Source organism: Heterodontus francisci, chromosome 30 (assembly GCF_036365525.1).
Source record: "Heterodontus francisci isolate sHetFra1 chromosome 30, sHetFra1.hap1, whole genome shotgun sequence".
Classification (NCBI taxonomy): domain Eukaryota; kingdom Metazoa; phylum Chordata; class Chondrichthyes; order Heterodontiformes; family Heterodontidae; genus Heterodontus; species Heterodontus francisci.
In genome coordinates this window covers 14,846,173-14,867,051 of record NC_090400.1, presented here as the reverse complement: position 1 = coordinate 14,867,051, position 20,879 = coordinate 14,846,173, and the positions used below count along the sequence as shown (strand labels likewise).

The window sequence follows — 20,879 nt, the reverse complement described above, 5'->3', positions numbered from 1 at the left end:
AAGGACAGGCAGTATACATGGACACGGATACCCCAGGGATTCCATAACAGCCCAGCAATATTGCACTGGGTTATGAGCGGGAAATTAGAACCCCTTGACCTGGGTAAGTACGGCAGCACCATACTCCAGTATTTGGACAGCCTCCTGACAGCATCCAAAACTAGAAAAGGGCATATGGGAGTTGTAGTGGAAGTATTGGAAACATTGCAGGAGGCGGGATGTAAGGTGAATCCGAAGAAAGTACAGGTGGGAAGGAAAGAGTGCACTACTTGGGCTACAACGGAAGGATGCGATCTGGGATATGCCTCAACCTACAACAGTAAGGGCTTTCAGGAAGGTTCTGGGACTATTTAACTACTGTAAGAACTTTATCCCCGACTATGCGCAGACGGGCACAACCCCTACTGGACCTCCTAAAGGGGGCAAAAGGAGCACAGGAAAGCCTAGAGTGGACAAGGGAACATGATAGGGCTTATGGGGCCTTGAAACGGGCCCTGGTCTCAGCCCTGGCATTGGGATTGCCCGACTCAAAGCACCCCTTCCACATTTACTGCAGCCATGGAGCACGGGGATAAACAGCAGCCAGTAGCATACGACTCTACAAGACAGAACTCAATAGTTGCCAGCTTACCACGATGTGTAGCAGTACTAGACTGTGCGGCATGGGCAGTCAGGACTAGCAAGCCTGTGGTAATGCTAGGGGACATAGTCCTACATACCCGACACACCCTGGTAGAACTACTGAATATGGGAAGAGAACAGACTTCAATGCCTGAAGGGCGACACGGGAGGCTGTCCTGTTACCTAGAGACAAGTCTATTACGATTGTACAGGACACAGGAGCAAACCCCGCCAAGGGCTTGATCTCAGAAGGGGAGCCCCACGAATGTACCAAAGAGGACTTGTACGAGACCCCGGGAGCAATGGGGCAGGGGGGTGGGGGACCCACTTAAGGAGGCAGACCTGGACCTGTTTGTAGATGGATCCAGGAGGTATGTGGACGGAAGCCCAAGGACTGGGTGGGAGGGAGCGGAGAATTGAGACTAGCGGGACAGTTAGACATGGCAGAATTGGTCGGTCTCACAGAGGCCCTGAGATGTGCAGAAGGAAAGAGAGTAAATGTGTGCACTGACAGTAGGTATGCCTTTGGAGTAGTGCACGATTATATGGGGCCTTGGGTGAGACAGGGCTTCAATACCTCACCGGGACAGCCTATTAAGCACGAGCAGATAATAGAGTCTTATTGAAGCAGCCAGGTTACCAAAGGAGGCGTCGGTTATTGAGGTAAAAGCGCACCAGAAGGTAGTTAACAAATCCAGGAGGGGAACTGAAGAGCGGACAAGGAGGCAAAGAAAGCCGCTGACTCTCAGCTGAAGGTAAGTGCTGCAGTAAACAATGCGGAAGACAATGACATCAGCATACCATGCCTAGATGCCAGAGGTGGAGAAGGTGATGTGGGAGAGCAAGGCGTCCGAGTGAGACAGTATCTGGTGGTATGATGAGAGGGTGGTGGTGCCGGAATGCGTCCACAGAATGCTACTTAACCTGCACCACGGGCCCGGTCATGCGGGAAGGGAATCTATGACACACTCCCATGCCAGGGATTGGTGGTGGCTGGGAAGGGGGCGAGATGTAGCAAAATACTGCCAGCAGTGTGTGACGTGCGCTCAGTACAACCCCAGGAAGGCTGCTCAAGGTCAGGCTGTCACACCAGCCTGGGCTGAGAAGTCCCAGGGAAAATGTACAGATAAACTTTTGGGACCCTATCACCGAGTAGGGGGAAAACATAATGTCTGATATTCATGGACCAATTCACATGGTGGGTGGAGGCCTTCCTAACCTGGGACTGCACTGCCACTACCGTGGCATGAATAATGGCCGAGCAGGTCATCCCCAGGTGGGGAGTCCCGGCGCAACTGGACTTTGACCAGGGGAGTCACATCATGGGAAGGATCAATAAGGAAACCTGCAAACTGTTAAGTATCAAGCAGAGATTCCACATACCCTACCACTCCAGAGCTTGGTAATGGTGGAGCGTATGAACAGGACGCTAAAGACTGCCCTAGCAAAAGCCATCAAAGAGACCGGGCAGGCGTGGGCAAATCTGCTGCCAATGGTCCTCATGAACTTTCGGGCAACCCCCAATTGGACTACGGGACTTACACCCTATGAGTTAAAGACCGGGAGAGCCATGCAGCTCCCTGATACTATCATCGCGGAGGGACAGGACTTGGGACCATTGAGGGATGGGGCAGAGATCTGTGAGGAAACTCTGTAAACAATTGAAAGATCATAGGCTGGAGGCTAGAGATCAGCAGCAGGCAAAGGATCAGGGACTACAGTCAGAGGTGTGGGACATGCCTGGGGTAGGGGACATGGTAATGGTTAAGGAACTACCCCAGAAGCTGGGGTTCACCCTGTGTTGGACGGGGCCATACCCAATAATTATGACCAGTAACACCTGTGCGTGCGTGGAAATGAAAGGCAAAAGCCAATGGAAACATTGGACTCAATTAAAACGCACTAATACCGGGGGCACTCAGAGTGCCCCGTAATCTTTTGTTTTTACAGGATGTGGGCCCCAACATTTCTCTTCATAACCGCTGCAGCTGCCAACGCATCAACAGGGAATGACAGACCACATAACGTTCAGTGTTGTAACGGGGACTGGTATGGCAGAGGACATCCAGACGACATCATCTGACAGGCAGAAGTACATGGAAACTATCAGAGGCTATGGGAAAGTGAAGCTGAGGGCAATAGAAGCACAATCGGTGTCCAGTGGATTATGGTGAACGTCACCATTGGACAATGGGTATGTATTGAATGCCCTGAGGGAACTAGAACTGACGGTAATCCTGATGCCGGGAAGTTCCCTGGGCTCGGGTTCTCCATGTGGCAGTGCGACGATGAGGATTGTAGAGACCGATCAATGTGCGTGAAACCACACAACCATAGTACTTACCTACATATGTGTGACGGGTACGACAAGGCAGGACAGCACCGATTGCAAGCTGTGGTGATAAATGGGCAGGAAGGGCCAACCCCCATGCCCGAATCACCAATGAGTACTCTAGCCCTACTCCGTGGATGTGCCCACCATGGACCCCTGGTCCAACTAATGGGCTGGTAATGCGACGTGAAAGGGACAAATTATATAATATACACCATGAGCTAATACAGGTTGTAATTGATCTGACGCAACTGACCCTCCCACAGTGGTGCAAGTGGCCCAAGTTACGGGCGCTATACCAGTGAATGGTAGATAGATTAGTGAGGGATGCAGCGGATGCCGCTGGGGCATATGACCACAGCAAGAGGGGACGAGACCCATTCAGCTGGCACAAATGAGGCCTGGTGAATGATGTCGCCACTGGGTGGGCAGCAGGCACATCAACCATCAACTCACCAGACATTGCAGGATTAAACACAAAGACCCAGACTCTCAACGAAAACTTGAGGCAGCTGAGTCTTAGGGCCAATGATGCTGGCCAGAAAGGGACTGCACTGGGAAGACAGACCATAGAGGAAATATTGGAGGGGGTAACCATTATCGAGGGCCATACCTGATAGACTGTAAGGAGGAGCAAGGGAGAGAGAGGAACAAAGGACCGCTGCATGCCATGCTTAAGGAGCATGGATAGTGGAGAAGGTCAGGCACAACCTCAGGCAGATACAGGAACAACAAATCCCAGACTGGATTAATAGCACCCACCTAAAGGAAATGACACAGTGTCCAGGCAATATGAATGGTTACAGGCTCAAGGTTCTAACCAAAGTGTAGCCTGTAATCCAAGGATGTGTTGCTGTAAATCTGACGATGGTAGGGCTAATACTGATGGTACCAGTGGTTTCGCACGACCAGGAAGCCTACCCACAATATACGATTGAAAACATTGGAGTAATAAGAGGGGACAGGTACATACAATACCACCAGGTGCCCACCTATGCCGTTGAATGGGACCATGACTGGAGTGATATTGACGGGTTGTAGGAAGGCAGGGCACTACACCCTATGCCCCCATCCTGTCAGAAGGGGAGAGAGGGCATTGTGTGGGTTCAGCAGAATGGTGAACTGCACTGTCCAAGTCAGCACTCGAGGCATGAGCCCATATGCACGGCGTATAGGGGAAAAGGGGAGTACTATGTGGCTACCTTTATGGACCCTTGAGATGCCCAGCCCCAATTTCTGTCTACCCCCACAGGCTCCAACCACCATCGTGGAGGCCCATCTGGTCTACCTATACAAGAGAGACGAGGCTCGTCTGCATGCCATGGATGACCTCGGAGACCTAGACCAATACCTTCTCCCGACAGCCCCACCATTACCCAGGCTGCCAGAGAGGCTGAACACCCTAGAGGGGATGGTCAAGTAGTGTTACCAGTTGGAGGAGAAGCTACAAGACATCCGGGAGGATGAAGATCAAATCCTTAGCACAGACCCCTGGTACCAACAAATTTGGAATTGGGGGTTAAATGTAAACATCCAGCCTAGATCCAGAGAGTGTCCCATGCCCTGGTGATTGTACAACTTGTCTTGTCCCTAGTATGGGCAATCCTGGCTTGTAAGTCATACAGAAGGGAGAGAAGGAGGCAGAAACGTAGACAATGTACATGAGTATAAAGACCTATTAAGCCTTAGCATAAGTTGGAGTCGCAAAAAGCAAAGCCCTGGACCGCCCTATCCAGTCGCGTGGCCAATGGCATGGGGCAGGCAGTCCAGAGCAGTGGTAGATAGTTAGTGTGGCCATCTTGGGCGGTAGTCGCCAAGGACCAAAAGGGCGGACTGAAAGAGTGGAAATACACGCAGTATATTTGGCAGCATTGTGGGTACCGTGTACACAACGGCATTGTGGGTACTGTGTACACAGCGGCCAGGAACACTGAGATAAAGAGCTGCGCTTTGACTATGCGTGTATGCGACTGAGCTGGGCAGCCTAAGAAATTCTCAGCTTCAATTTCTAGTCTGTGCTGATGAACTAGCTGCAACTGGCCTTAGCTGCTCTGGACTGGAGATCCCACTCCTGGTCATTGCTCCGTAAAAGGTAAAATGCTGTCTACCATCCTCCAGGGTGAAAAACAACCATTTAGCACAACTCACTGTTTTCTGTCCTTGAGCCAAGTTTTTATCCAAGCTGACACTGACTGATGTGTGTCAACACTTAGTGTCAAAGGCCCAACCAGGAAGAATGCTGATTGGTGTGTAGTCCCAGGGGCTTACTGGGGCTTATGGAATCATAATTCAGCTGGAATCAGCACATTCAGGAGATAAAGGAGAAAATAGGGACAATTTTATTTTTAAAAAGGGCATATCTATTCTAACCTATGTATGGCCAAAGCATTGTGATCTGAATCCCCTGTCACAGTCAAGACATTACGATGTATTTTGTAATTTGATTGACTAGTGAGAGCTCAATAAATAGAGGATAAAACACGGATAGAATTACAGCTATTGTCTTGTCTGTTTTTATTCCATTATCCACATTTTAAAGCTCATCAAATATCATTAATGAAGTGGATATTTACTGTTTGAATGACTCCATTAATGGTATTCCATTTCTATTGAGCGCTGTTCTTTACAAGTGCACCATGGATGCTTTTCACTGACTAAGACCTATTGAAAAAAGGAACAATGGCAATTACAAAACACAAATACAGCAAGTTACATTCAGATATTAAAAGGATGTTCCCTTCCGAGGATTGTTTTTTATTTTTTACTTGGCAAACTTTAGTCTTGGGTTGGGTTGGGAGTAGAGCTGAATGAACATTTTCACCATAGTGATATCATAGGCAAGGGCAATGATGGTGGTGTTCATGAAAGAAAGAAAGTCTTTCATTTATATAATACCTTTCATGACCTAAGGATGTCCCAAAGCGCTTTAGTTAATGGTGTACTTTTGAAATGTACTCACTGTTGTAATGTAGGAAATGCATCAGCCGATTTACACACAGCAAGGTCCCTCAAACGGCAATGTGATAAAGACCTGATAATCTGGTTTTGTATGAGGGATAAATATTGGCCAGGACACAAGGGATAATTCCCTCCCTCTTCTTCGAAACAGTGCTAAGGGATATTTTATATCCGCCTGAGAGGGCAGACTGAGCCTTGGTTTAATGTCTCATCCAAAAGATGGCACCTTTGACAGTGCAGCATTCCCTCAGTAATACACTGTCAGCCTATATTGTGTGCTTAAGTCCCTGGAGTGGGACTTGAATCCACAATCTTCTGACTCATGAGTGAGAGTACTCCCCACTGAGCCCAGGTAACACCTGAAGATGGGACCACTTTGAAAAACTATTTCCAAGAGCTCAGTTGCAGATAAATAGTGATCAAGACTGAGAATCCATGTTTCCCCCTCCCTAATCCTGGGGCATTGAAGCTATTCATTACACCCTGCTGCTGCTATAGATGAGGGCAGCTGAATCAGCAAAGACCAGGGATGAAATCTTGGACATCCTTGTTTTGAATAGCTCAATGACACACCAGACAGTGCAATTACCCACTGAGCCTTCAGAGGAACTACTTGTTTAATTTTAAAAGTGACATGCATCAAACCAGGTTACGTGTTTAAATCAGTATGAGTGATTGCCACTGCCAATGAGTGACTGTCACAAATTGAATCTTTTTCTTTTGGTATTCTGTTGGACTGCAGTGCTTGGAATGTGTCTTTGGCTCAGTGATAGCATTGCCCGCTCTGAGTTAGAAAGTGAGGGGGTCAAGCCCTGCTCGAGTCAGTCCTGGTGTTTGGAGCTTAGAATGTGGTCTCTAAATACTGGGTTGACATCCAGTGGGGTACTGGATATGGAGTGGCCACTTGTTCATTGATGGTATTCCTGTTTCTGGTCCCACTCCCAACAGCCCCCTGGCATGAGGAGTCCAATTAAATACTGGATTGACACTGAGCAGGGGTACTCAAACTTGATGGGTTTAGATGTCACCTCTGCCACTGCAACATCATAAAGGATAGATGACCTAGAAGAAGGTCCAGTCAAGCTAAAGACTGGGAATATGGCAACAGAGTACAACTGCCAAGCTAATCTTCCCTAGCAAGTGACTTGAGAATCTCATGTGAGATTTCAGTGACGGCCTCTCCTATGGCAGAAAAGGAGATGGATGGACTGCAGTCGTGGTATTGTATACTGTCCAATATCTAACTATACAGTAGTGTAACCCAAGGGTGCGATAATTGTTTTTCCTTGCAATCTGGATATTTGTATCTTTCACTGAGTACTCCTGTACTCCTGCTGTTGTGGGATGATCTTAAGAGGTGACCACCTTAAGAGACTGTAAATGAAGGTCACTGAGGAAGTGATGTTGCGTCACACATGACCAGGGAGTTGTGGATGTAGTCTGACAGGGTGGGATGTGTGATGGTGTGGCTCCTGTTATAGTTAAGTTATAATAAAAACCCACATATCTTTGGCTGTTCCTTGTAGTCCTGTGAATTTTGCAATAGCTCACGGCCCAAAGGCCACTGGAATTTAGAAGAGTAAGAGGTGACTTGATTGAAACATATAAGATCCTGAGGGGTCTTGACAGGATGGATGTGGAAAGGATTTTTTCCCCTTCTGGGAGAATCTCAAACTAGGGATCACTGTTTAAAATAAGAGGTCGCCCATTTAAGACAGAGATGAGGAGAAATTTTTTCTCTCGGAGGGTGGTGAGTCTTTAGAATTCTCTTCCTGAAAAGGTGGTGGAAGCAGAGTCTTTGAATATTTTTAAGGCAGAGGTAAATAGATTCTTGATAAGCAAGAGGGTGGAAGGTTATCAGGGGTAGGTGGAAATGTGGAGTAATCAGTTCAGCCATGAACTTATTGAATGGTAGAACAGGCTTGAGGGGTCGAGTGGCCTATTCCTGCTCCTAATTCGTATGCAAGTAAAGGAACAAATAATATTATATGGCAGCAACGCATGAGATTTAATTTTCTGAAGGCCACCAAATATTTATATTGTGGCAAAGTTTGATGTTTTTTCTGAAGAACACACTAAGAAAGAACAAAGAATAGCTAATTGCTTAGCTGGAGTTGCTGAAGATTCAGGTGAAGAGCAGTTGGCAGGAGACCCCACAGCGGTGCAGTGAGCTAGGATTGCAGACTGGACCTGGGAGGTGTTGAAGTAGTTACAATCTATATCAATGACATGGATGGAGGGACCGAATGTATGATTGCTAAATTTGCTGATGGCACAAAGGTAGGTAGGAGAGTAAGTTGTGAGGAGGACATGAAACTGAAAAGGGATATAGATAGGTTAAGTTAGTGGGCAAAAATTTGGCAGATAGAGAATAATGTGGGAAAGTGTGAACTTGTCCACTTTGGTTGGAAGAACAGAAAAGCCATGCAGTCCATGTGGGTAGGCACACCCACAGTGCTGTTAGGAAGGAACTTCTAGGATTTTAACCCAGCGACAGTGAAGGAACAGTGATATAGTTCCAAGTCAGGATGGTGTGTGACTTGGACGGGAACTTGCAGGTGGTGGTGTTCCCATGCATTTGCTGCCCTTGTCCTTCTAGTTGGTAGAGTTGCGGGTTTGGAAGGTGCTGTCGAAGGAGCCTTGGTGCATTGCTGCAGTGCATCTTGTAGATGGTACACACTGCTGCCACTGTGCGCTGGTGGTGAAGGGAGTGAATGTTTGTAGATGGGGTGCCAATCAAGCGGGCTGCTTTGTCCTCGATGGTGTCGAGCTTCTTGAGTGTTGTTGGAGCTGCACCCATCCAAGCAAGTGGAGAGTATTCCATCACACTCCTGACTTGTGCCTTGTAGATGGTAGACAGGCTTTGCGGAGTCAGGAGGTGAGTTACTTGCCTCAGGATTCTAAGCCTCTGGTCAATGGTAGCCCCTAGGATGTTGATAGTGGGGGATTCAGCGATGGTAATGCTGTTGAATGTCAAGGGGAGATGGTTAGATTCTCTCTTGTTGGAGGTGGTCTTTGCCTGGCACTTGTGTGGTGCGAATGTTACTTGCCACCTATCAGCCCAAGCCTGGATATTGTCCAGGTCTTGCTGCATTTCTGCATGGACTGCTTCAGTATTTGAGGAGTCATGAATGGTGCTGAACATTGTGCAATCATCAGTGAACATCCCCACTTCTGACCTTATGATTGAAGGAAAGTCATTGATGAAGCAGCTGAAGATGGTTGGGCCTAGGACACTACCCTGAGGAACTCCTGCAGTGATGTCCTGGAGCTCAGATGATTGACCTCCAACAACCACAACCATCTTCCTTTGTTAGGTATGACTCCAACCAGCGGAGTGTTTTCCCTCTGATTCCCATTGACTTCAGTTTTGCCAGGGCTCCTTGATGCCATACTCGGTCAAATGCTGCCTTGATGTCAAGGGCAGTCACTCTCACCTCACCTCTTGAGTTCAGCTCTTTTGTCCATGTTTGAGCCAAGGCTGTAATGAGGTCAGGAGCTGAGAGGTCCTGGCGGAACCCAAACTGAGCAGGTTATTGCTAAGCAAGTGCTGCTTGATGACACCTTCCATCACTTTACTGATGATTGAGAGTAGGGTGGTGATTGGCCGGGTTGGACTTGTCTTTCTTTTTGTGTACAGGATATACCTAGGCAATTTTCCACATTGCAGGGTAGATGCCAGAGTTGTAGCTGTAGCTGAATTCATTTCTCCAGCTCATTAGACCAGGTCCCTGGATTACTAGTCCAGCAACATAACCACTGTGCTACTGTACCCATCTGGCATCTGTGATGCTGGGGACTTCAGGAGGGGGCCGAGATGGATCATCAACGCGGCACTTCTGGCTGAAGATTGTTGCAAATGCTTCAGCCTTATCTTTCGCACTGATGTGCTGGGCTCCCCCATCATTGAGGATGGGGATATTTGTGGAGCCACCTCCTCCAGTCAGTTGTTCAATTGTTCACCACCATTCACGGCTGGATGTGGCAGGACTACAGAGCTTAGATCTGATCCGTTGGTTATGGGATCGCTTACGCAGTTTGACACGCAGATAGCCCTGTGTTGTAGCTTCACCAGGTTGACACCTCATTTTGGGGTATGCCTGGTTCTGCTCCTGGCATGCCCTCCTGCACTCTTCCTTGAACCAGGGTTGGTCTCCTGGCTTGATGGTAATGGTAGAGTGGGGGATATGCCGGGCCATGAGGTTACAGATTGTGGTTGAGTACAATTCTGCTGCTGCTGATGGCCCACAGCACCTCATGGATGCCCAGTTTTGCATTGCTAGATCTGTTCAAAATCTATCCCATTTAGCACAGTGGTAGTGCCACACAACACGAAGGAGGATATCCTCAATGTGAAGACGGGACTTCTTCTCCACAAAGTCTGTGCGGTGGTCACTCCTACCAATACTGTCATGGACAGATGCATCTGCGGCAGGCAGATTGGTGAGGACGAGGTCAAGTATGTTTTCCCCTCTTGTTGGTTCCCTCAACACCTGCCGCAAACCCAGTCTAGCAGATATGTCCTTTAGGACTCGGCCAGTAGTGGTGCTACCGAGCTACTCTTGGTGATGGATATTGAAGTCCCCCACCCAGAGTCCAAGTGCTGTTCAACATGGAGGAGTACTGACTCATCAGCTGAGGGAGGGCGGTAGGTGGTAATCAGTAGGAGGTTTCCTTGTCCATGTTTGATCTGATGCCATGAGAGTTCATGGGGTCCAGAGTCGATCTTGAGGACTCCCAGGGCAACTCCCTCCCTACTGTATACCACTGTGCCGCCACCTCTGCTGGGCCTGTCCTGCCGGTGGGACAGGACATATCTGGGGAAGGTGCTGGCAGCGTCTGGGACATTGTCAGATATGTTTCCGTGTGTATGACTATGTCAAGCTGTTGTTTGACGAGTCTGTGGGACAGCTCTCCCACCTTTGGCACAATCCCCCAGATGTTAGTAAGGAGGACTTTGCAGGGTCCACAGGGCTGGGTTTGCCTTTGTCGTTTCCGGTGCCTAGGTCGATGCCGGGTGGTCCATCCGGTTTCATTCCTTTTTATTAACTTCGTAGCAGCTAGATACAACTGAGTGGCTTTGTGGGCCATTTCAGAGGGCATGTAAGAGTGAACCACATTGCTGTGGGTCGGGAATCACATGTAGGCCAGACCAGGTAAGGACAGCAGATTTCCTTCCCTAAAGGACATTAGTGAACCAGATGGGTTTTTACAACAATTGACAACGGTTTCATGGCCATCATTAGACTAGCTTTTTAATTCCAGATTTATTAATTGAATTCAAATTCCACCTTCTGCTGTGGTGGGATTTGAACCCATGCCCCCAGAGCAATACCCTGGGTCTCTGGGTTACTAGTCCAGTGACAATACCACTACGTCACCACCTGCCCTGATAAAGAAAGGGAAAAGAGATTAGAATGCAATCTAGCTGGAAACATAAAGGCAGACTGTAAATGCTTCTTTATGTATGTGAAAAGGAAATGATTAACAAGGACGAATGTGGGTCCATTACAGGCGGAGACAGGAGAGTTTGTGGTGGAGAATGAGAAAATGGCGGAAAGACTAAACAATTACTTTGTGTCTGTCTTCACGGAAGAAGATATAGAAAATCTCCCAGAAATACTAAGGAACCAAGGGACTTGTAAAAATGAGGAACTGAAAGTAATTAGTATCAATAAAGAGGTAGTACTCTGCAGCACCTGTGGAAGAGCCTGTCACTCCAGAATTGGCCTTTATAGCCACTCCAGGCGCTGCTTCACAAACCACTGACCACCTCCAGGCGCGTATCCATTGTCTCTCGAGATAAGGAGGCCCAAAAGAACAAAAAGAAAGAACTTGAAAAATTAATTGGATTGAAAGTTGATAAATCCCCTGGACCAGATGAGCTACATCGCAGAGTACTGAAGGAGGTGACTATAGAGATAGTGGATGCATTGATGATTATCTTTCAAAATTCTCTAGATTCTGAAAGGGTTCCTGCAGATTAGGAAGTAGCAAATGTAACCCCACTAATTAAGAAGCGAGTGAGAGAGAAAACGGAGAACTACAGACCTATTAGTTTGACATTAGTAGTCGGGAAAATGTTAGAATCTATTATAAAGGATGTGATAACTGGACACTTGGAAAATAATCTGATTGGGCAGAGTCAACATGGATTTGTGAAAGGGAAATCATGTTTGACAAACCTGTTCGAGTTTTTGAGGATGTTACTTGTAGTATTGTACCAATTGTCATATTTCCAAATTTGCTGATGACACAAAGCTAGGTGGGAATGTAAGTTGTGAGGAGGATGCAAGGAGGTTTCGAGGGGATTTGGACAGGCTAAGTGAATGGGCAAGAATACGGCAGATGGAATATAATGTGAATAAGTGTGAAGTGATCCACTTTGGTAGAAAAAACAGAAAGGCAGAGTATTTCTTAAATGGTGAGAGGTTGGGAAGTGTTGATGTCCAAAGAAACTTGGGTATTCTTGTTCATGAGTCACTAAAAGCGAATATGCAGGTGCAACAAGCAATTAAGAAGGCAAATGGTATGTTGGCCGTCATTGCAAGGAGATTTGAGTGCAGGTGTAAAGATGTATTGCTGGAATTGCATAAAGCCTTGATGAGACCGCACGTGGAGTATTGTGTACAGTTTTGGTCTCCTTATCTAAGGAACGATATACTTGCCATAGAGAGGGAGTGCAATGGAGGTTCATCAGACTAATTCCTGGGATGGTGGGATTGTCTTAGGAGGAGAGATTGCAGAAACTGGGCCTGTATTCTCTAACGTTTCGAAGAATAAGAAGTGATCTCATTGAAATTTACAGAATTCTCTCAGGGAGTGACAGGGTATATGTGGATGAGATGTTTCCTCTGGCTGGTGAGTCTAAAACAAGGGGACATAGAATAAGGGGCAGGCCATTTAAAACTGAGATGAGGAGGGTGGTAAATCTATGGAATTCTCTACCCCAGAGGGCTGTGGAAGCTCAATTATTGAGCATGTTCAAGACAGAAATCAATAGATTTCTGAATACTAATGAGATCAAGGGATATGGGGATAGTGGGGAAAAATGGCATAGAGGTAGATGATCAGCCATGATCAGTTTGAATGGCGGAGCAAGCTCGATGGGCCGAGTGGCCTACTCCTGTTCCTATTTCCTGTGATCCTATAAATGGAATGTTGTCATTTATTGCAAGGGGAATGAAATATAAAAGTAAGGAATGAGAACAGAAAGTGCCGGAAATACTCAACAAGTCTGGAACATCGGTGTAGAGAGAAATAGAGTTAACATTTCAGGTCTATGACCCTTCATGAGAACTGGCAAAAGTTAGAAATGTAACAGTCTTTGAGCAAGTGAAAGGGGGGAGGGGGAAGAAGAACAAGAGGAAGGACTGTGATAGGACGGATGGGGAAGAGATTAAATGACAGCGATGTCACGGAACAGAATGCAAATGGAGTGCTAAATAGTTATAGTGAAAGACAAAGCATGAGTCCAGAGAGAGTACTAATGGCAGAATAATGAACAGATCTGTATGAAAGCAAAAACAGGAAAAGTAAGTTTAAAACTAGTAAGTGATTAAAAAATCAATAATTAAAAAAGAATATCTATATTAAAAAAAGAAATAAAATAAAATCGTTCTTCCCCTTCCCTTTCCTCTGACCCCAACCCTTCTCCTAATCTCAGCCCTTGCTGTATATTAACAATATCTTCTGACCTTCCCCTCTCTGACACTGAATGATCTGTACTTAACAAAGGCCTCAGTTTTATCCCTTACACCCTCGCCTCAATGAATTTTGCACTCGACACGCTGCTGAGCTTTTCTTCCGTCGCCTTCGCCTCCAGGCTCACTTCTTTGACCACCAGCAGACCCATTCACCCGCCTCGTGTATTCTCCCTCCATCTGGACCCCTCCCTCTGGCCTCTGACCTGCTCTTGATCTTTTCATTGAAAACTGTAGGCATGATATTGGCCGTCTTAATTTCTCTGCCCCCTTCACTCACTCTAACCTCTCTCTCTGTGAATTTGCTGCACTCCGTTCTCTCAGGTCTAACCCTGACATTGTGATCAAACCTGCTGACAAGGGTGGTATCTTTGTTGTCTGGTGCACTGACCTCTACCTTGAAGAGATTGAGTACCAACTCTCGAATACTTCTTCCTACCTCCCGCTGGACCATGACCCCACCACCGAACATCAAGCCACTGTCTCCAGGACTGTCACTGACCTCATCGCCTCTGGAGATCTTCCCTCTACAGCTTCCCACCTCATAGTCCCACAACCCCGGACAGCCTGCTTCTATCTCCTTCCCAAAATCCACAAACAGGACTGTCTCGGTACACCCATCATTGCAGCCTGTTCCTGCCCCACTGAACTGATTTCCTCCTATCTTGATTCTATTTTTTCTCCCCTGGTCCAGTCTCTTCCCACCTACATCCGTGACTCTTCTGACACCCTACATCACTTCGACAGTTTCCAGTTTCCTGGCCCTAACTGCCTCCTTTTCACTATGGACGTCCAATCTCTCTACACCTCCATCCCCCACCAGGATGGTTTGAGGGCTCTCCACTTCTTCCTTGAACAGAGGCCCACCCAGTCGCCATCCACCACCATCCTCCTCTGCCTGGCTGAGCTTGTTCTCACATTGAACAACTTTTCCTTCAACTTCACTCACTTCCTCCAAATAAAAGGTGTTGCTATGGGTAGCTGTATAGGTCCTAGTTATGCCTGTCTTTTTATGAGATATGTTGAACATTCCTTGTTCCAGTCTACTCAGGCCCCCTTCCCAACTATTTTTCCAGTACATTAATGACTGTATCGGTGCCGCTTCCTGCTCTCGCCCCGAACTGGAAAACTTCATCAACTGTGCTTCCAATTTCTACCCTTCTCTCCCCTTCACATGGCCCATCTCTTACACTTCCCTTCTTTGACTTCTCTGTCTCCATCTCTGGGGATAGGCTGTCCACTAGTATTTATTATAAGCTACCGACTCCCACGGCTATCTTGACTACACTTCCTCACACCTTGCCTTCTGTAAGGATTCGATTCCATTCCATTCTCCCAGTTTCTCTGTATCTGACGCATCTGTTCTGATGATGTAACATTCCACAACAGCACCTCTATTATGTCTTCCTTTTTCCTCAACTGAGTATTCCCCTGCTCTGTGGTTGACAGGGCCCTCGACCGTGTCTGACCCATTTCCCGCATGTCTGTCCTCACCCTTTCCCCTCCCTACCAGACGTGTGACAGGGTTCCCCTTGTCCTCACTTACCGCTGCACCAGCCTCCACATTTAAAGGATCATCTTCTGCCATTTCTGCCACCTTCCAGTATGATGCCACCACCAAACACATCTTCCCCTCCCCTCCCCTCCCCTTCCAGCCCTCCAAAGGGACCTTTATCTCTGCGACCCCCTGGTCCACTCTTCCGTCACCCCCAACAGCTTATCCCTTTCCCCCGCCACCTTCCTATGCAATCGCAGGTGTAATACCTGCCCTTTGATCTTCTCTGTCCTCACCATCCAAGGCCCCAAACACTCCTTCCAGGTAAAGTAGCAATTTACTTGTACTTCTTTAAATTCAATATACTATATTCGCTGCTCACAGTGCGGTCTCCTCTACACTGGGGAGACTAAACATAGATTGGGCGATGGCTTTGCAGAACATCTCCACTTAGTCCGCAAGCATGATCCCGAGCTTCCGGTTGCTTGCCATTTTAATTCACCACCCTGCAACATGCCCACATATCTGTCCTCGGCCTGCTGTAGTGTTCCAGTGAACATCAACTCAAGGAACAGTACCTCATCTTCTGATTAGGCACTCGACATCCTTCTGAACTCACTATTGAGTTCTATAATTTCAGACAATGAGCCCCATTATTTTTTGCTTATTTATTATTTTGATTTTAATTTTATTTATATATATATTTTCTTAATTATTTATTTTTTAACCATGTGCTAGTCTTAAACTTATTTTTCATGTTTTTGCTTTTGTACAGAGCTGTTCATTATTCTGCCATTAGCACTCTCTCTGGACTCGTGCTTTGTCTTTTGCTCGAACTATTTAGCACTCCATTTGCATTCTGTTCCATGACATCTCTGTCATTTAACCTCTTCCCCCCTCCATCCAATCACAGTCCTTCCTTCTTGTTCTTCTTCTCCCTCCCCCCTTTCACTTGCTCAAAGATTGTTAGATTTATAGCTTTTACCAGTTCTGATGAAGGGAAATAGACCTGAAACATTAGCTCTATTTCTCCCTGCACAGCTGCTGCCAGACCTGCTGAATATTTCCAGCACTTTCTGTTCTCATTTTAGATTTCCAACATCCGCAGTATTTTGCTGTCATAAAAGTAAGGAAGGTTTGTTACAGTTGTACAGGGCATTGTTGAGACCACATCTGAAGTACTGTGTACAGTTTTGGTCTCCTTAATTAAAAGAGGATATAATTGCATTAGAAGCAGTTCAGAGAAGGCTCACTCGACTGATTCCTGGGTTGAGAGGGTTATCTTTTGAGGAAAGGTTGGACAGGTTGAGCCTGTATCCATTGGAGTTTAGAAAAATGAACGGTGATCTTATTGAAACATATAAGATCTTGAGGGGACTTGACAGGATGAATGCTCAGAGGTTGTTTCCTCTTTTGAGAAAGACTAGAACCAGGAGACACAAATTAAAAATAAGGGGTCTCTCATTTAAGACAGAGATGAGACATTTTTTCTCTCAAGAGGGTCATTAGCCTATGGAATTCTCTTCCACGGAGCAGTGGAGGCAGGGCCATTGAATATTTTTAAGGCTGAGTTAGATTGATTCTTGATTGATGAGTGAGTCAAAGGGTATAGAGGGTAGACAGGAAAGTAGAGTTGAAGCCACAATCAGATATCAGTCATGATCTTATCAAATGGTAGAGCAGGCTTGAGGGGCTGAATGGATTACTCCTGCTCCTAATTAGTATGTTCACCTGAAACTCTGTGAGTACAGTAGGCAATTTGCCAGGGGATTGGAGCTTTCAACCAATCTGGCAATGGGTTGAAAAATTTGAAAAACTGTAGTTACAGCCATAACTGCTTTAGTATTCCCAGTTTTTTGTTTCATGGATGGGGTCTAAGCCGAAGACAGCTTGAAGAGCTCAACAGCGCCACTGGAGGTCCAGCACAAAGTAAAAGACTGTCTGTGGCAGCTGCTGGTACTGCAATGTGCAGTACTGACCACAGAGTACAGAAAAAAACTCTCAGTTTAAAAAGAATCTCACAGTTAAAAATTTGACAAACTGTATGAACAAAGGCAATTGTAGTCTCACTCTTAAAAGGGGCATGCCTGCAAAAACAAACCCGTCTAGAAAAGAAAACAGGAAGTTGTACCTGTGAGACAGAAAACCTGTGAAGCAGAGACCCTATAAAAGAAGTGTGCCTGTGAAAAAGAAAATGTGTAAAGGTCCTATATTTATAAAAAAGCAAGATCATCCAGAAAATAGCTTTCGGGTATCCAGTTATAGATTAGTGGGCGTTGGACATAGCGTCTGAATTTAAACTGTTTTGACAATGGTTGGAACTATGTTTCCTGGATCAAGAGTGAAAAAAACCAGAGAAACAAGTTATAAAAATTAAAATTGCACTGACAGCGAGGGCCTGCAACAGATCAACACATCAGGATTGGTATCTGAAGATCAGAAGGACCCCTGCAAGCTGTGTACATTCTTGAAGGAGCAACGCAAGGTACAGGTCAATTTCTGAGTACATAAGCTTGAGCTTATGACCTACCAGCAAAGGCAAGATGAGTCCATTGATCAGTTTGTTGCAAGGTGCTGAAACAAACCTCAAGAACATGAATGTGACTAAGCCTTGTGGCAAATGTGGCCTGACTCACCCATTTCTCAGTTGTCCAGCGTACCAGGAGCAGTGTAAAACATGTGGGATTTGAGGACATTTGGTAAGGCAGTGCAGAAGGCCGAGCTCAGATACTGCACACAGGAATGTTGGCAGCAGAGAGAACATCTGCAAGACAGGATGGCAAATGCAACAAAAGGTATGCCAACACACAACAAAAGGTGCATCAGGTCAGCAGAGACACAGATTGTCAGGAAGACATGGATGAAGAATGCACTCGTGTGAACAGCAAGCAAGTATTTCACATAGTTAATTTGGATCAACGCTTCAATGCTATTAAGCAATCTGAGGCATCACCATGATTGGGATTATATGTCCCCAGAAGAGTGACCAATAAACATATGGTGAGAAGAGGCCAGGTGCAAATCATTGAGGTGCTTTATTCCCTAGCAATGTAAATGTACAGGACAATAGTTATTATCAGATTCTCTTAAATTCAATCGGAATAACCTTTTGCATAAGAAAACAAAATAATGAACATTACCTTTCCTCACATAAGTGGATCATCTTGCCTGACAAAAACAAAGCAACAACTACTCTCATATATTCTAGCTTTCTCACATGCTGCTGGCCATCTCTGCCTGTGTCTCAGCATTTTATCTCTCTCTTCACTGTCCAAAAATAAATCAGAGACTTCCCAACACAGTGGGTGTGAGTTATTTATTGATTGCCAAGGCAGGATAACAAATTATTTATTATTCACAGTCTATAAGGCTAACAACATTAAAACTAGCTCATTATCATTTTAACCACCCAATGCCTTATCATGGAACCTTCTCAACCACGACAAACTGGTCCTGTCTTTGCCATATGCACAGGAATGTGAGGGCACTAAATGGCTGGTTTGTGTTCCTATATAAAGCAGTTGGGCATTGTGTTCTATCATGGTCCTACAGATGCTGATAGTGGACTTCTCCACGTTCCTTGCCAGTTGGCATATATTCTAGCAGATGTTCCCCCGTACCCAGCATGGTGTGCTCTCTGCAATCATCCTGTGGATTCTGAGTTCTTAGACTGTTTGACCTTGCTCCTCCAGTCAGAAAAGCCTGTCTTCCTCAACCACCACCCACAGCTTCGACTGGCCACCTTTGTTTAGTCCATCACTTTTTATGCTTCCTTCTAATTCACCGTCTATTGGGCCTTCAGGTGGATGTCTCTTAGCTGATGTTTGGTAGGGAGAGGGTGAATGATGGCAGGGCCATAAGGAAAAGGGCCTGGCAGATCTGGCTCTGTCTTCTCTGAGTGATATCTAGAGGAGGAGGAGGAGCAGGCAGGGAAGAGAAACCAGAAGAGGTTTTGGAAGAGGAGAATTCAGATGCCATGACAAACCTGTAACTGCCACTTGCCGTCCAACTTCCACATGTCAAACTGGCCTCCCCGCTCATCCTGACCTGTGGCAGTCTATCTTGGGGACTGTTCCTGTGTGATAAAACTGCACCTGAAGATGCCTTCCCCTTTAAGTTGCTGCACAAATATAAATCCTGCCACAGCAGCCATTCCCTGCCCTTTCCAGTGTTGAGCTCCCAAGTGCAGGGAGCAACACTGCCAGGAGCCTGGCCTACAGTAGTAAATTCACTGGGGGTCAGATGAGACGTTAAACCGAGGCCCCGTTCTGCCCTTTCAGGTGCACGTAAAAGATTCCATAGTACGATTTTGAAGAAGTGTGGGGAGAGTTCTCTCAGTGTGGCAGAAAATATTTATCCCTCAACAAACATCACTTGAACAGATTATCTAGTCATTATCTTATTGCTGTTGGTGGGATCTTACTGTGCACAAATAAGCTTCCATGTTTCACAACAGCGACTAAACTTTGGGAAGTACTTAATTGGCTATAAAACCTAGGGTCAGAAAAGGCATTATATAAATGCTGGTTCTTTCTTTCTACCTACTGAATTCTCTTATGCCTTTGGCCATGCCCATGATCTGCTCACCGAGTCCCTCATTTACATATATGCTAATGTGGGCTAGCAGTGCTGCAATTGAGAGATCCCCACTTGCAGTGCGCCCTTGGTACCTTCGATTCATGAGGTAGTACTGTCGACAGAATGAACAGAGACAGTAGAAGTGAACAGATTTTGAGCCTAAAGAGTCTGGAGGGTTTGTCCAGTGATTTCTAAAGCTGGGAATTGAGTAGGAGTGAATTGAGAAGACCTCTTTGATCTGCTTAACAGCAGGCAGTGTATATTTCGGGATGCAGGGGAGGAGAGCAGAGACTAAATGAAACCTGAAAAAGAGACTGCAAGAAGTAAATGGAACCCCATTGCTAGAAAAGGACTTTCAGTTTGCCTCACTGTTCCAGATTTCAAATCTCACTCAGAACATTTTCCTAATATGGTAACCTTGTCAAAGAGAAATCATCTGCTGACTTGTGAAAGAGACCAAGTTGATACAAATAGCCAACCAGGCAGCCTAGTGACTCAACACTTTGGTTCACCACAGGCTGTGTGCTTTTGCTTCTGGTTTCCCCACACTGATTCCAACTGCTCCATTTTCCTATGTTCATGTAGGACTGATTATTCACATGCTTCTTGCACCACTGAACTGATTTCTTCCTATCTTGACTCTACTTTTTCTCCCTTTCTCCAGTTTCTCCCCACCTATATCAGTGTTGAGTTCAGAAGCCTGTAAATTGCCCAGTTGAAAGATAAGGTAATTTTCCTCGAGCGTGCATTGAGTTTCATTGGAAAACTATGGGTTGAGGACAGAAATGTCAGCATGAGAGCAGGTGGTGGATTAAAATGGCAGGCCACCGGAGATCGGGGTCATACTTGCAGACTGAACGGAGGTGTTCTGCAAAGTGGTAACCCAGTCTGCGTTTGGTCTCCCCAGTGTAGAGGAGACCACATTGTGAGCAATGAATACAGTATACTAAATTGAGAGAAGTATACATAAATGGTTGTTTCAGCTGAAAGGAATGTTTGGGGTCTTGGACGATGAGGAGAGAGGAGGTAAAAGGGAAGGTGTTGCATCTCCTGCGCTTGCATGGAAAGATGCCATAGGAAGGAGACAGGGTTTTGGAGGTGATTGAAAAGTAGGTCAGGGTGTCGCGGAGGGAACAGTCCCTTCAGAATGCTGAAGAGAGAAGAGGAGAAAATGTGTTTGGTGGTGGCATCA

General features: G+C 46.2%; 1 protein-coding gene across 4 annotated transcripts in view; it reads right to left on the bottom strand.

Moving 5' to 3' along the window:
- The window catches only part of LOC137346475 (transmembrane protease serine 7-like), a 134,498-nt gene that overhangs the window by 81,029 nt on the left and 32,590 nt on the right, over nucleotides 1-20,879 (bottom strand). Inside the window, exons 1-2 of one of the 4 annotated variants that reach the window (XM_068009932.1) lie at nucleotides 19,095-19,177; nucleotides 5,527-5,614 (exon numbers count right to left, since the gene is read on the bottom strand). The exons of 2 other annotated variants lie outside the window; for them this stretch is intronic. The gene's annotated coding sequence lies outside the window, so the exon portion shown is untranslated. Of the gene's footprint in view, nucleotides 1-5,526; nucleotides 5,615-19,094; nucleotides 19,178-20,879 lie in introns of those variants that run through there. One more of the 4 variants, XM_068009931.1, reaches the window with a different exon arrangement.